This window comes from Aotus nancymaae, unplaced genomic scaffold (assembly GCF_030222135.1).
Source record: "Aotus nancymaae isolate 86718 unplaced genomic scaffold, 86718_ANA_hifiasm-v0.15.2.pri h1tg000039l, whole genome shotgun sequence".
Taxonomy (NCBI): Eukaryota; Metazoa; Chordata; class Mammalia; order Primates; family Aotidae; genus Aotus; species Aotus nancymaae.
Window position 1 is genome coordinate 3,167,541 of NW_026988453.1, and position 15,212 is coordinate 3,182,752.

At 44.1% G+C, this 15,212-nt stretch overlaps 1 protein-coding gene across 1 annotated transcript in view; it reads right to left on the minus strand.

Moving 5' to 3' along the window:
- Window positions 1-15,212, minus strand: part of LOC135268204 (large ribosomal subunit protein eL31-like) — a 55,656-nt gene that overhangs the window by 1,112 nt on the left and 39,332 nt on the right. The window lies entirely within an intron of this gene.

The following is a 15,212-nucleotide window of genomic DNA, read 5'->3' on the forward strand; positions in this document are numbered from 1 at the left end:
TACTTTCTTTCTGACAGATGACAATTCAGTGAGAAGACAGCAGCCTACAACCAACCATGCTGACATCCTGGTCTGGGACTTCCAGACTCCAGAGTGTGAGAAATAAATTTCCATTGTTTATAAGACACCCAGTTTATGAACTTTGTTATAGCAGCACCAAATGACTGAGAAAATACTGCTGCTTCTCTATATTATTACTAGTTTCTTAAAAATGGAACCTACCTAGTTACAGTGAGCCAAGATCATGCCACTGCACTCCAGCCTGGGCAACAGAGCAAGACTCTGTCTCGGGGAAAAAAAAAAAATAGAACCTACCTAGATGGCTGACACTAGTGTTGACACAGGTAGATACATGGAACACAGAAAATCTGGTCAAGCTCCTTTATTTGATGCCATAAAAACTAAAAATCTCTCCAAAGTTATTACTTTACTTTCAAAATGAATTAAATTTAATGTTATGGTGTAGATATACATAACTCAAGTGATTTGTACTCTCAGCCTCATTCTAGAGCATACTTTCTGCATCATCTTTGTAAGCAAGCATTTATTAGACTCCTACTGTGTGTCAGGCACTGTGCTAGCTCTAATAATACAAATATAGGGGAGGGGTGGGGAGAAAAAAAATACAAATATAATAGAACTCGTTCCGTTTCAGGGAATTTGCTGCCTGTTGGAAAGGAGACAAGGAAAGGACAACAAACATTTAAAAATTACAGGACCGCCGGGCGCGGTGGCTCACGCCTGTAATCCCAGCACTTTGGGAGGCCGAGGCGGGTGGATCACGAGGTCAAGAGATCGAGACCATCCTGGTCAACATGGTGAAACCCAGTCTCTACTAAAAATACAAAAAATTAGCTGGGCATGGTGGCGCGTGCCTGTAATCCCAGCTACTCAGGAGGCTGAGGCAGGAGAATTGCCTGAACCCGGGAGGCGTAGGTTGTGGTGAGCCGAGATCGCGCCATTGCACTCTAGCCTGGGTAACAAGAGCGAAACTCCGTCTCAAAAAAAAAAAAAAAAAAAAAATTACAGGACCAGGAAGAAAGTTCTATAAGTGTCTAATAATAGAAGTGCTATAATAGAGTTTCTGTGGGAAAACAACAAGCAAGCCAAAAACACAACTAATTCTTCCTGGAAGTAAATCTGAGAGGGCTTCACAGTGAGGATTGGTTTGGTTTTGCTTCTGTTTGGGATTTCCTTTTGTTTTTTTGGCAGATGCATAAGAGATCACAGGTAGGAAAAAGTGGAGGGATACTTTCTAAGAAGAGAGTGCAGAAGCGTGGAAAGGGAAACCAGTGTAACACATTCGGGAGATGAAAACATGGGCATCTGGCCGGGCACGGTGGCTCACACCTGTAATCCCAGCATTTTGGGAGGCTGAGGTGCGGGCAGACTGCTTGAGGCCAGGAATATGAGACTAACCTGGGCAAAGTGGCAAAACCCTGTCTCTATCAAAAAAGTACAAAAAATTAGCTGGGCATGGTGGCACATGCCTGTAATCCCAGCTAGTCGAGAGGTTAAGGCAGGAGAATCACTTAAACCCAGGAGGCGGAGGTTGCAGTAAGCAGAGATCCCGCCACTGCACTCTAGCCTGGGTGACAGAGCGAGACCCTGTGACCCAAAAAGAAAAGAAAATATAGGCGTGTGAAGCCGGTTACAGTGACTCATACCTGTAATCCCAGCACTTTGGAAGGCCGAGGCAGGCAGATCACTTGAGGCCAGGTGTTCCAGGCCAGCATGGCCAACATGGAGAATTTCTGTCTCTACTAAAAACACAGAAATTAGCCAGGTGTGGTAGTGGGTGCCTGGAATCCCAGATACTCAGGAGGCTGAAGCACAAGAATCGCTTGAACCTGGGAGGCAGAGATTGCAGTGAGCTGAGATCGTACCACTGCACTCCAGTCTGGGTGACTGTCTCAAAAAAAGAAAAGAAAATACAGGGGAATGAAATAGAATATGAAGGGTATAAGATGACATGTCCTTTGGTATTGCAGGCCGTCGATCTGCTGACTACAACCAGTTTTATAAATAAAGCTTTACTAGAACACAGCCGTGCCATGCATTTACATATTGCCTATAGCTACTTCCACGCTACAGTGGCATAGCTAAATAGTTACTGCAGCAGAGACGCTTGACCACAAAGCCCAGAGTATTTACCATCTCATCCTTTACAGAAAAAGTTTGTCAACTTGAAACAATGCAGAACAACATAATGGTTGTAGAAGACAGCGCAAAGGCATAAATCCCTGTTCGCCCTCTGTTTTCCCTGCTAAATGCCATTCATTCATGGTGTCAGACATGTCACCCATATTGGGCAACTTCTATCCATTAAAAAAAGATTACCTAATTTCTATAGAAAAATATGCTTTCTTCGTGATCTTTTCATGTCAGTCCTGAATGATAAACACAAGGGTTTTTTGTTTGTTTTTTTGTTTTTCTTTAGAGATGGAGTCTCACTCTGTCACCCAGGCTAGAGTGCAGTGATCTTGGCTCACTGCAGCTTCCCCCTTCCTGGCTTCAAGCGATTCTCCTGCCTCAAGCCTCCTGAGTAGCTGGGATTACAGGTGCGTGCCACCACGTCCAGCTAATTTTTTTGTACTTTTAGTAGAGGCGAGGTTTCACCACGTTGGTCAGGCTGATCTCTAATTCCTGACCTCAAAATCCACCCACCTCAGCCTCCCAAAGTGCTGGAATTACAGGCGTGAGCCACCACATCCAGCCTGTTTGTCTTCTTAAAGTAGAGGCAGGAGTCCCCTATGCTACCCAGGCTGATAGGCACCAGCCACCACACCCTACCCACACGTTGGTCTTAATTACCTTTATTCTTTTTTTTTTCTTTTTTGAGACAGGATCTCATTCTGTCACTCAGGTTGGAACTCGGTGGTGTGATTATGACTCATTGCAGCCTCAAACTCCCAGGCTCAAGTGATCTTCCCACCTCAGCCTCCAAAGTAGTGGGGACTATAGGCATGCGCCACTAAGCACATCTAATTTTTGCAACTTTTTGTAGAGACAGAGTTTTGCCCAGGCTGGTCTCGAATTCCTGGATTCAAGCAATCTGCCCACCTCAGCCTCCCAAGGTGCTGGGATTACAGTAACGAACCATGATACCCTGCCTAATTATCTCCATTCTTAATCTGACTCTGGGCTCTATGGATTCTAAATATTTGAAGTCTGTTTATTTCAAATCAATCCAACTTTGGTCTTTAGTTCAATATCAGTTATCAACGAATAAGAAATATTTTAAACCACAGTTTTCTCTGGACATTAAAAAATATAATATTTTGTTACCCAAAACTTATTCCAAAGTCTTTATAATAATTGTTAAAAGCCAAAAGACCAGGCTAGGTGTGGTGGCTCACATCTGTAATCCCAGCACTTTGGGAGGCTGAGGCAGGAGGAACGTTTGAGCCCAGGAGTCAAAGAACAGTTTGGGCAACATAGCGGCACCCTGTCTCAACGAAAAACTTTTTAAAAATTAGCCGGGCATGGTGGTGCATGACTGTAATCCCAGCTACTCAGGAGGCTGAAGTGGAGAGGATCACTTGAGCCCAGGGGATTGAGGCTTCAGTGAGCTGTGTTCGTGCCTTTGTACTACAGCCTGGGTGACAGAGCAGGATCCCATGTCAAAAAAAAAAAAAAAAAAAGGCCGGGCACGGTGGCTCATGCCTGTAATCCCAGCACTTTGGGAGGCCGAGGTGTGTGGATCATGAGGTCAAGAGATTGAGACCATCCTGGCTAACATGGTGAAACCCTGTCTCTACTAAAAATACAAAAATTAGCCGGGCATGGTGGCACGCACCTGTGGTCCCAGCTACTCGGGAGGCCGAGGCGGAAGAATCGCTTAAACCCGGGAGGTGGAGATTACAGTGAGTCCAGATTACACCACTGCACTCCAGCCTGGCGACAGAGCAAGACTCTATCTAAAAAAAAACCCACAAAAAATAAATGACCAATTATCAGAAGCAAATATTTAAATTCTCATTTATAACAATCTTTTCTTTTCTTTTTTCTTTTTTTTTTGAGACAGAGTTTTGCTCTTGTTGCCCAGGCTGGAGTGCAATGGCATGATCTCAGCTCACCACAACCTCCACCTCCCAGGTTCAAGTGATTCTCCTGTCTCAGCCTCCCGAGTAGCTGGGATTACAGGTGTGCAACACCATGCCCAGCTAATTTTTTGTATTTTTACTAGAGATGGAGTTTCTCCATGTTTATCAGGCTGGTCTCGAACTCCTGACCTCATGTGATCCACCCACCTGGGCCTCCCAAAGTGCTGGGATTATAGGAGCGAGCCACTCCTATAATCAGGTTGGCTTCCCTCTGTACAGTGGAAGAAATTCTTAGAAATGGCAGAAGTTAGATGTTAGGTCAAAATCTTTAGTAAAGATTAGATTTTTCTCTCTGTGGACTAAGAAGATAAGACAAGCACCACCTCTCAATTGACAGGGACAAATTGACTTTCTCCAAGATGACCTCAAATCAGACTCAGAATGTGCTTATCAGGTGCCAGATAAAGACACCTACTGCAAGCTGCCCACGCCTCTCCTCGCTTATTCACAGGTTACTTTCCTCAATTAGGCCTTCCCTGGCCACCCTACCTAACAATACATGCCCCAGAAGCCCTAGCCTCACCTTGGCTTTATTTTTCTCTTGAATACTTGTCATTATGTAACGTACGATGTATTTTACTTAGTTAACTGATTATCTGTCTACTATCTATGAAAACAGAGTTTTGTCCATTTTATTTCCTTTTTATTTACAGCAACTAGAACAGTAGCTAGCACATAGTAGGCACTCAACAGATGTTTGTCAAATGCATAAATGAATATTATTCATAATAAGACAGAATAATTGCTTTTTTTCTTTTTTTGAGACAGAGTTTTGTACCTGTCCAGGCTGGAGTGCAGTGGCGTGATCTCGGCTCACTGCAACCTCCACCTCCCGGGTTCAAGCAATTCTCCTGCCTCAGCCTCTGGAGTAACTGGATTACAGGCATGGGCCACCATGCCCAGCTAATTTTGTATTGTGCTACTCTTTAAAATGCAATTATTGGCTGGGAGCTGTGGCTTATGCCTGTAATCCCAGCACTTTGGGAGGCGGAGGTGGGCAGATCACTTGAGGTCAGGAGTTTGAGACTAGGCTGACCAACATGGAGAAACCCCGTCTCTGCTAAAAATACAAAATAAGCCAGTTGTGGTGGTGCATGACTGTAATCCCAGCTACTCGGGAGGCTGAAGCAGGAGAATGGCTTGAATCTGGGAGGCAGAGGTTGTGGTGAGCTGAGATGGCGCCATTGCACTCCAGCCTGGGCAACAAGAGCGAAACTCCGTCTCAAAAAATACACAGTAATAGGTAAATTTTTGGCCGGGTGCAGTGGCTCACACCTGTAATCCCAGCGTTTTGGGAGGCTGAGGTGGGTGGATCACCTGATGTCACGAGTTTGAAACCAGCCTGACCAACACAGTGAAACCCCGTCTCTACTAAAAATACAAAAATTAGCTGGGCGTCGTGGCATCTGCCTGTAATCCCAGCTACTAGGAAGACTGAGGCAGAAGAATCGCTTGAACCCAGGGGGCAGAGGTTGTAGAGAGCCGAGATGGAGCCACTGCACTCCAGCCTGGGCAAGAAGAGCGAAACTCTGTCTTAAAAAAGAAAAAAATAAATCATAGTAATAGGTAGTATAATCTAATTTGAATTCACGCCAACCGGACTGTGCAAAACATAGACTGTTTAATGGTAATAATTTGATCAATGAATAGAATAAATAGGTTGGGCATGGTGGCTTACGTCTGTAATCCCAGCACTTTGGGAGGTTGAGACGGGTGGATCACCTGAGGTCAGTTCGAGAACATCCTGGCCAACATGGTGAAACCCCGTCTCTACTAAAAACACAAAAATTAGACAGGTGTAGTGGGGAATGCCTGTAGCCCCAGCTACTCAGGAGGCTGAGGCAGGATAATCACTTGAACCCAAGAGTCAGAGGTTGCAGTGAGCAGAGATCACGCCATTGCACTCCAGCATGAGCAAGAGAACAATCCTCCATCTCAAAAAAAAAAAAAAAAAAGAGAGAGAACACGTACTGACTAACAAAAAAGGGGAAAAAATTCCACTAGATCTAATTAGAATAAAATTCAAGCATTTTTGTTTTTGACATTTCATGTAAATATTTGATGTGGTAATTTAGAATGTAAAAATAAAGTTTAGCTGGGCACAGAGGTTCACACCTGCAATCCTGACACGTTGAGAGGCTAAGGCAGGAGGATAGCTTGAGCCCAGGGGTTCAAGGCTGCAATGAACTAGGATTGCACCACTGCACTCCAGCCTCGGTGAGAGTTCAAGACTTTCTGTTTGTTTATTGTTGTTGTTGTAGTTTAAAAAAAAAAAAAACAAAACAATAAAATCTAAAGTAGTATTTGCTAAATTTTTAGAAACTATAGGTAATGGAAATAACCACGAATACATCAGAAAACCAATATTCTAAGTAAATTGTTTCATGTGGCCTGCATTAGAAGATTCCATTTTAAACATTTTGTATTGAAACACTATGTTCATATTAAGTTAGTAGTTTCACTAACCTTTAACATTTATATAGCAAAATAGTTTATTCCCAGAATTTTATTTCCCACATCATTAAATATTTTGCAGTTTCTCTCCTAAGCTAATTATCTTTGTAATTTGTTTAGTCTCTTTTTTTTTAATTCTTAGCTTTTTCTATACCCTGTACACATTCTGAAACCTCTTTTTCTTTTTCGTTTTTTGAGACAGGGTCTAGCTCTGTCACCCAGGCTAGAGCATAGTGGCACAACCATGACTCACTTACGGCCTCAACATCCCAGCCTCAAGCAATCCTCCCAAGTAGCTGGGACTACAGGTGCATGCCACCATGCCCAGCTAACTTCTTATATTTTTTGTAGAGACAAGATCTCACTATGTTGCCCAGGCTGGTCTCAAACTCCTGGTCTCAAGCAATCCTCCTGCTTTAACCTCCCAAAGTGCTGGGGTTACAGGTGTGAGACACTGCACCGGGTCTCAAACCTTTTTTTTTTTTTTTGAGACGTAGTTTCGTTCTTGTTACCCAGGCTAGAGGGCAATGGCGCGATCTCAGCTCACCTCAACCTCTGCCTCCTGGGTTCAGGCAATTCTCCTGCCTCAGCCTCCTGAGTAGCTGGGATTACAGGCACGTGCCACCATGCCCAACTAATTTTTTGTATTTTTAGTAGAGACGGGGTTTCACCATGTTGACCATGATGGTCTCGATCTCTTGACCTCGTGATCCAGCCGCCTCGGCCTCCCAAAGTGCTGGGATTGCAGGCATCAGCCACCGCACCCGGCCTCAAACCTTATTTCTAAAAGAACAGATTCTACATCTTCCCTCACAAGAAAAGCATTCTGTTGATTGTATTTGTCTGTGTTGGTTTGTTTTTTGTAGAGATGGGGTCTTACTATGTTGAGCAGGCTGGTCTTGAACTCCTGAATTCAAGAGATCCTCCTGCTTCGGCCTCCCAAAGTGCTTGGATTACAGGCATGAGCACTACACCTGTAACCCATTTATATTTGGAAAACAAAAATTGTTCATGGGAAATGAGCAAAATTGATTAAACCAAACAAGCATGTGCTGCACCTGACTATACAGAACTCTGAGGTATGGAATATCAGGATGCACAGACTAGCATCTGACCTCTAGCAGCTCGCAATTTAGTGAAGGAGAGAAAGACACATGTAGAACTTAAAGACACCTTTACAGAAAACTGAAAATGCATGTGGTATAAACATGAGCCTACCGGAAAAAAGAAGAGATTTTAACTTTAATTGTGGGTCTTTAAAAATAAATGGCCCACGTGGTGGCTTACTTCTGTAATCCCAGCACCTGGGAAAGCCAAGGAGGGCAGATCAACTGAGGTCAGGAGTTCGAGACCAGCCTGGCCAACATGGCAAAACCCCACCTCTACTAAAAATATAAAAAATAGCCAGGCATGGTGGCAGCTGCCTGTAATCCCAGCCTCTCAGGACGCTGAGGTGGAAGAATCACTTGAACCTGGGAGATGGAGGTTGCAGTGAGCCAAAATCGCATCATTGCACTCCAGCCTGGGTAACAAGAGTAAAACTCCATCTCAAAAAATAAATACATAAATAAATACAAAATAAAGTAAAATAAATGGCCCTAAATCACAACAGATAGAAAACAGCTGCTTTTTGAAGGTGTGGTTGCAAAATGAATCTTCTTATCATCATCACCATCTCCATCATCAAAAAATGATCACTATGTGGCTGTCGGTCCATGATTATTTTGCAAGATTCTCTGGGTTGTTCAGACTTTTAGAAGTCCTAGGCCTCAGAAGTCCTATCACCCTCTCAGATGTGTAAATTCTCGCTAGATTAGCACACTTCAAATAACTCTCCACATAATGGTTAACTTCCTCTTAAAGCTGTGGTTCTTGTCTCAGGAGAGCATTATTCATTCAATCACCATTTGCTGAAAGCCTACGCGAAGTGTCAGGCCCTCAAGAAAAAAAGTCATATCAATTATCAGGGAGTTCTTTTCTTCCACAGTACAAAGTCCAGTTTGCAGGTAAATATGTGTTTGTGGCCAGGCGTGGTGGCTCACGCCTGTAATCCCAGCACTTTGGAAGGCTGAGGTGGGTGGATCACCTAAGATCAGGAGTTCGAGACCAGCCTGGCCAACATGGTGAAATCCCGTCTCTACTAAAAATGCAAAAATTAGCCAGGTGTGGTGGTGCATGCCTGTAATCTCAGCTATTCAGAAGGCTGAGGCAGGAGAATTACTTGAACCCGGGAGGCGGAGGTTGCAGTGAGCCGAGATCGCGCCATTGCACTCCAGCCTGGGCGACAAAATTGAAACTTCATCTCAAAAATTAATTAATTAATTAATTAATTATGTGTTTGTGCAGTGATAATTTATTTGAAGTCTGGCTCCCACGTTACACTGTACCTACCTTGAGGCAATATACTAACTTACAGGACTGTGAAATCATACTGCTGGGTTTGCCACTTACTTGCTCTGTGACTTTGGACAAGTTAGCCTCTCAGCACTTCAATTTCATCATCTGCAAAGTGATACTAGTACCCAGAACTTAGGGTAATTGTGAAGATTAAACAAAGTATGATTCATAAAGCCCTTAGTGGAGTGCCTGCCATATAGAAATGCTCAATAAAATATATTTTTAGGGCAGGAAGCTTTCACCTTTGCTTAGTAGTATAGTGCTTGTGACTGGCACCCACGGGTGCTAAATATTCATTTTGGTCACACAGAAAGACATAGAGTAGGTACAGAAATCACTGTCAAATTCCTTAGTTCAGTCAACAAAACTGAGTGCTTACTACATGCCAGGCACGGTTCCAGGCACTGGAGGTACAGCAGTCAATACAACAGTCAAAGATCCCTGTTCTTGTGGAGCTTATAATACAATGGAAGAAAGGCAGGCCAAAAACATAATGTATGTATTAGAGTGGTGCAAAAGTAACTGCAGTTTCTGCCATTAAAAATTGCAAAAGCAGCCAGCCATGGTGGCTCACACTTATAATCCCAGCATTTCGGGAGACCAGCATGGGCAGACCACTCGGGACCAGCCTGGCCAACATGGTGAAACCCCATCTCTACTAAAAATGCAAAACTTAGCCAGGTGTGGTGACAGGTGCCTGTAATCCCAGCTACTTGGAAGGCTGGGGCAGGAGAGTTGCTTGAACCCGGGAGGCAGAGGTTGCTGTGAGCTGAGATCGTGCCACTGCACTCCAGCCTGGGCAACAGAGAGAGACTGCATCTCAAAAAAAAAAAAAAAAAAAAAAAAAAAAGGCCGGGCGCGGTGGCTCAAGCCTGTAATCCCAGCACTTTGGGAGGCCGAGGCGGGTGGATCACGAGGTCAAGAGATCGAGACCATCCTGGTCGACATGGTGAAACCCCGTCTCTACTAATACAAAAAATTAGCTGGGCACGGTGGCGCGTGCCTGTAATCCCAGCTACTCAGGAGGCTGAGGCAGGAGAATTGCCTGAACCCAGGAGGCGGAGGTTGCGGTGAGCCGAGATCGCGCCATTGCACTCCAGCCTGGGTATCAAGAGCGAAACTCCGTCTCAAAAAAAAAAAAAAAAAAAAAAAAAAAAAAAAAAAAAAAAAAAATTGCAAAAACTACAATTACTTTTGCATGAACCTAATAGAAATGCTATAGTTGGCCGGATGCGGTTGCTCACAGCTATAATCCCAACAATTAGGGAGGCCAAGGCAGATGGATGGCCTGAGCTTGGGAGTTTGAGACCAGCCTGGACAACATGGTGAAACCCTGTCTCTACCAAAAATACAAACAATTGATGATGCATACCTGTAATCCCAGTTATTCAGGAGGTGGGAACATGAGAATCATTTGAACCCAGGAGGCAGAGGTTGCAGTGAGCCAAGATTGCTCCACTACACTCCAGTTTGAGGGACAGAGCAGCTCCATCTCAAAAAAAAAAAAAAGAGAGAGATCCAAGATGGCTGATGATTAGCAGCTCGGGCACGTACCTCCCAGTGAAAGCGCAAAGAACGAGAGGACGCCACACTTTCAGACGAATATTAGTTGCTCACGGACCAGTAGATTCCCAGTGGAGGAGCCCCACGGGTCGCCAGGGCGACTCTTGTGGCCGGCGTGGTGGTTTTGCTGGTGCCTTAGCACGCCAGTTCCTGGTGCAGAGTCCGGAGATTCCCGGGCAGAAAAGCACCATCAGTCTTAACACCACTGTTTTGGCCGGCTCAGTGGATTGCTCAGATCTCGGCGCAGGGAATCAACAAGTTGGACGTCAGAGACCCAGTTAGAAAGCCGGTAATTATAAAGACGACAGACGGACGAATATATAATGAAGGGAAGAAACCAGCGTAAAAAGGTAGAGAATACTCAAAATCAGAATGCCTCTCCCTCTACAGGGGATTGCAATTCCTCATCAGTAACGGAACAAGGCTTAATAGATTACACGTGTGTTCCAATAACAGAAGCAGGTTTCAAAACGTGGGTGATAAGAAACTTCTGTGAATTAAAAGAACTTGTTCTAACCCAATGCAAAGAAACTAAGAACCTTGAAAAACGGTTTGACGAACTGTTAACGAGAATGGACAATTTAGAGAAGAATATAAGTGAATTGATGGAGCTGAAAAACACAACACGAGAGCTTCGTGAAGCATGCACAAGTTTAAACAGTCGAATTGATCAAGCAGAAGGAAGGATATCAGAAGTCGAGGACCAGCTCAGTGAAATGAAACGAGAAGATAAGAATGCAGAAAAAAGGATGAAAAGGAATGAGCAAAGTCTCCAGGAAATATGGGACTATGTGAAAAGACCTAATTTACGTTTGATAGGTGTACCTGAATGTGATGAAGAGAATGAATCCAAGTTGGAAAATACTCTTCAGGATATATCATTCAGGAAAATTTTCCCAACCTGGCAAGGCAGGGTAATATTCAACTCCAGGTAATACAGAGAACACCACAAAGATATTCTTCAAGAAGACCAACCCCAAGGCACATAATCGCCAGATTTATTAGGGTTGAAATGAAGGAGAAAATACTAAGGGCAGCCAGAGAGAAAGGTCAGGTTACCCATAAAGGGAAACCTATCAGACTTACAGCAGATCTCTCAGCAGAAACCCTACAAGCCAGAAAAGAGTGGGGACCAATATTTAACATCCTTAAAGAAAAGAACTTTCAACCCAGAATTTCCTATCCAGCCAAACTAAGCTTTATGAGCGAAGGAAAAATTAAACCTTTTGCGAACAAACAAGTACTTAGAGAGTTCACCACCACCAGGCCTGCTTTACAAGAGCTTCTGAAAGAAGCACTATACATATAAAGGAACAACCAATATCAGCCTTTCCAAAAATATATCAAAAAGCAAAGAACTTTAACACAATAAAAAATTTACATCAACTAATGGGCAAAACAGCCAGCTAGCATCAAACGCCGGTATTAAACCTATATATATTTTAATTGGATAAAAAGCCAAAACCCATCGGTATGCTGCATCCGGGCCCATCTTACATGCAACAATACACAAAGACTCAGAGAGAAGGAGGAAGATTTACCAATCAAACAGAGAGTAAAAATAAACTAATAAACAAAAAGCAGGAGATGCAATTCTCGCCTCTGATAAAGTAGACTTTAAAGCAACAAAGATCAAAAGAGGCGAGGAATGACATTACATAATGGCAAAAGGATCAATGTAACAAGAAGAGCTAACGATTCTATAGATCAACGAGATAGAAAATTAACAAGGATATTCAGAACTTGAACTCAGACCCGGAACAAGTAAACTTAATAAACATTTATAGAACTCTCCACTTCAAATACACAAAACATACATTACCACCTCACACCTATTCCAAAGGTGACTATATAATTGGAAGTAAATCACTCCTCAGTAATCGCATAGCATTTCATAGGTTTAAATTAAATATTGGTTGACTGTTTGTTTGTTATCTTCTTCCCTTATTCCTTCCTGACTACATCATTAAGCATAATTATCAGTATAAAAGAGGTTTTCAATACCCATTACTAAATTGCATTCTAGCCTGGGCAAGAAAGCAATACTCCCATTCTCTCTCCCTCTTTCTTTTCCTTCTCCCTCCTCCCCATTCTCTCTCTCTCTTTCTCTTCCTTTTTCCTCCTTCCTATTCTCTCTCAAAAAAAAAAAGAAAAAAGAAAAGAAAAGAAACAATTAGCCAGGTGTGGTCGCACGAGTGGTCCCAATTACTGGGGAGGCTGAAGAGGGAGGATCGCTTGAGCCTCGGAGGTGGAGGTTGCAGTGAGCTGAAACTGTGCCACTGCACTCCAACCTGGGTGACAGAGTGAGACTCTGTCTCAGGAAAAAAAAAAAAATAGAGGCCAGGCGAGGTGGCTCTCACCTGTAATCCCAGCACTTTGGGAGGCCAAGGCAGGTGGATCACAAGGTCAGAAGATTGAGACCAATCCTGGCCAACATGGTGAAACCCCATCTCCACTAAAATACACAAAATTAGCCAGGCATGGTGGTGCATGCCTGTAGTCCCAGCTACTCGGGAGGCTGAGGCAGGGGAATTGCTTGAACCACGGAGGCGGAGGTTACCATGAGCCGAGATCGCACCACTGCACTCTAGCCTGGCGACAGAGCAAGACTCCGTCTCAAAAAAAGAAAAAAAGCGAGAGAAAAATAAAAAGAAATAAATGCTACAGCCCAGAGCACAGAATGACAGGCATGAGCCACAGTGCCCAGTGAAATGTTATAGAATGTTTGACAGTGACAGGTGCTAAAGGACAAAACGGCATAGAGTAAGGAGGATTGGGAGTGCAAGGAAGGGCGTTCAAGTTTAAATCGGGTGGCAAGGGTAAGCCTCCTTGAAAAGGTGCTATTTGAGCAAAGACTTAAAGGAGGTGAAAGAGCAAATTGTGCAATCATCTAGGTAGGGAATAGTCGATGCAAAGGGCCTGGGGCAGGAGCGTGTCCAGCCAAAGAGCACAGGGGACTGTGGCTTCAATGAGATGAGAAGGAGCCGAGCAGTGGCATGTGCCTGTAGTCCCAGCTACTCGGGAGGCTGAAGTGGGAGGATCGCTTGAGCCCAGGAGTTCTGGGCTGTAGTGTGCTATCCCGATCGGGTGTCCGCACTAAGTTTGGCATCAATATGGTGACCTCTCGTGATCGGGGACCACCAGGTTGCCTAAGGAGGGGTGAACCGGCCCAGGTCGGAAACAGAGCAGGTCAAAACTCCTGTGCTGATCAGTAGTGGGATCGCGCCTGTGAATAGCCACTACACTCCAGCCTGGGCAACATAGCGAGATCCCATCTCTAAAAAAAATAAAATAAGAAAAGATGAGAAGGTGTACAAGATGAAATCAGAGAGTTAAAGGTAGGTTAAAGGTGGACACAAATCAAGTAAGTCAGACCATTGTGAGACACGGACCATTGTGAGATACGGACCATTGTGAGATACGGACCATTGTGAGGGCTTTGGCTTTTACTGGGTAAAATGGGAGCCCTGTTGAGCAGAAGAATGACATATTCTATCGTATACAGAGATATAGATATATAGATGTATATTTAAGAATCAATCCAGCTGTTTTCTCGAGAATAAATTGGTAAGGAAAGGAGACCAGTTATGCAGCCATTATTTAAAATAAATATCTTTTAAAAACAGATGGAAGACATTGGTAATACGTCCCAGAGTTAGTGGTAAGTAGTCAGATTCCAGGTGTATTTGGAAGGTGGAGTCATCAGGATGTCCTGACAGATTGGTGTGAGTTACACAAGGGAGAGGACACGAAGGGTGTCACCGACTGAAAGGATGAGGTTGGTGTCAACCCAAATAGAGAAGCCTGTGAGTGGACAGAACTGAGGTGGGGCGGGGGTGGGTCCTGAGATCAGTTTTGGGCATGTGAAGTGGGGGCTATTAGATAATCAAGTAGAGGAGCTGAGCAGGCATTCTGAAGTATACAGGAGCGTTCCCATGGAACTTGTGAAAGTGTAGGGAAAGATGCACGAAAACATAAAATCGTGCATGTTGTAAGATACGAGCAAAATGCTACCCGAGCTCAGAATAATAAGTGGGCTCGGCCAAGGAGGGATGAGTGAGCTTCAGTATCTTGAAGAATGAGCAGGATTCTTGAGTGAAGAAGGGAGAAAGGGCGTTACTGAAAAGGGAAGAGTCGGCCGGGCGTGGTGGCTCACGCCTGTAATCTGAGCACTTTGGAGGCCAAGGCAGGCAGATCACCTGAGATCAGGAGTTCAAGACCAGCCTAACCAACATGGTGAGACCCCATCTTTAAAAAAAAAAAAAAAAAAGGAAAGGGAAGAGTCAGGAGTCAGGAAAGGGGCAGGGAACGGTGAGCAGCTTCCATGGTTGAAGCCTCGACAAGGTAAAGCGGCAAGGGCCAGGGAGGAGACGTGAGTGAAGATTTTAGCCAGGTTATAAAGGGCCAAACCAAGTTAAGGGAGGAAAAATATGTCGAGAAACTAACATGAAGACCCATTTCCTGGTGCTCTGCTCTTTGCTTTATATGTCATTTAATTTTTGTTGTTTATGATCATTTAAAAGACCACTTCAAACCAGGCACTGTGGCTCATGCCTGTAATCCCAGCCTTTTGGGAAGCTGATGCAAGAGGATCACTTGAGCCTAGGAGTGTGAGACCAGCCTGGTCGGCATAGTAAGATCCAGTCTCAAAAAATAAAAATTAGCCAGGCTTGGTGGCACATACCTGTAGTC